The sequence below is a fragment of the Arvicola amphibius genome, chromosome 7 (assembly GCF_903992535.2).
Source record: "Arvicola amphibius chromosome 7, mArvAmp1.2, whole genome shotgun sequence".
NCBI classification, from domain to species: domain Eukaryota; kingdom Metazoa; phylum Chordata; class Mammalia; order Rodentia; family Cricetidae; genus Arvicola; species Arvicola amphibius.
This window is the reverse complement of record NC_052053.1, coordinates 48,259,076-48,260,988: the sequence shown is the minus strand read 5'-3', so window position 1 is coordinate 48,260,988 and position 1,913 is coordinate 48,259,076.

Here is a 1,913-nt window from a genome sequence, read left to right as displayed (position 1 = left end):
GATCGCTCCGCGCCGCCGTGGCCTTTGGCCAATGGGGCGGGCTACGTGCCCACGTCGACCCCGCCTCCCCCCCCCCGCTTTCCGCCCCGCCCCCTAAGTGTGGTTGCGGTGTGGAATGGGTTTGGCTACCAGAATTGGAGGGACGCAGGAAAATGGGGCGGAGCTACTCAGAAGCTAGTGGCTGCTTGGGTGTTTTCTGGAAGACTGCTGGTGTAGCCGCCAAGTTCAGCGACTAGTCCCTTCTGCACTTGAGAGCGAGTTTTCAAATGCCAGCGTTTCAAGATTTCCTGACATTCCCCTTCATCATTCCCCTTCATCCCTTGCCAGTCTCTGCCCTGTTCTGTCTCTGGAATGGTCTCTCTTTACCAAACTCTCCGGAGAGGGTTTCTAAAGTATCCATGCTTTGGAGACTGACAGATAACACTCCCCCCACTTTTTTTTTTTTTCTATTTTTGTTTTTCTTTTTTTTTTTTTTTTTTTTTTTTTGGTTTTTTCGAGACAGGGTTTCTCTGCAGCTTTTTTAGAGCCTGTCCTGGAGCTAGCTCTTGTAGACCATGTTTTTCTTTTTTTTTTAATATTTATTTATTATGCATACAATATTCTGTCTGTGTGTGTGCCTGCAGGCCAGAAGAGGGCACCAGACCTCATTACAGATGGTTGTGAGCCACCATGTGGTTGCCCGGCATTGAACTCAGGACCTTTGGAAGAGCAGGCAATGCTCTTAACCACTGAGCCATCTTTCCAGCACCTCTATTTTTGTTTTTTAAGACAAGGTTTCTGTGTATAGCCCTGGCTGTCCATGAACTCACTCTGTAGACCAGATTGACCTCAAAAACTCAAGAGATCTGACTCTTCTGCCTCCTTAGTGTTGGAATCAAGGGTGTGTGCCATTGCCAACAGCTCCTATTTATTTGCTTTAAGATCATGATCTCATACAGTTCAGGCCGCCCTTGAACTCATTTTGTAGCTGAGGACACCCTTGAATCTCCTGATCCTCCTGTCTATGTCTCCCAAGTAAGTACTAGGGTTGTTGGATCCAGGATCACACAATGATGGGGGACAGACCACCAAAGTCTATTAAAAGAGAAGCAAAGTTTATTCCAGAAAAAGCGAGAGAAAAAAAATCACCATGGGATGCACAAAGCTTATCAGCTATAGCTGTGGCCACAGCCAGAAATGTGGCTGTGGCAATGCGGGCTGGTTTGGGCCTCTTCTTATATTAAAATCAAGCACTAGGTGTTGGTCAAAGAACGTTTACAACCCTGAGGTCAGACATAAAGTCACATTACATTTTAAGCTTTATAGCGTTTGGTTATAGGACGTTAGGATGTTAACTCGGGATGTTTGCGAAAGCCTGTGGCCGACACGACCACTTTTTACTGTCCCTGAAAGAATGCAAGACAGAGAGGAGAGTCACATAGGGGGACAGTTAAAAATGAAGGGAATACAAGCAGAGGGTCCCATAGAGGCAACAGTTAGGCGCTAACCTTTGTCTGCAGGACCTGCCTAGCTGGGAAGATGGGAGGCAGGAGACAATTGTTAAAAGTTCCCTGGGCTGCAAAGATGGCTCAGAGGTTAAGAGCACTAGCTATTCTTCCAGAGGTCCTGAGTTCAATTCCCAGCAACCACATGGCACCTCCCAGGTACCTATAATGAGGTTTGGTGCCCTCTTCTGGCATACAGGCATACAAGCAGGCAGAACATTATATAATAATAAATAAATCTTAAAAGTTTCCTGTACACAGTGGCTGCCAGGATGTCTGCTCTTAAGGCAGAAAGTGTTTGTTAAAGATTGACAGCTGCCAGGTTTATTTTCTCCCAAAATGTGTTTGGGTTTACTACTTAATATTTCTATATTCCTGGGCTGAGCCCTTTATAAGCATTGCTGTTAAGATGGAAAGGGATCCTGGCAG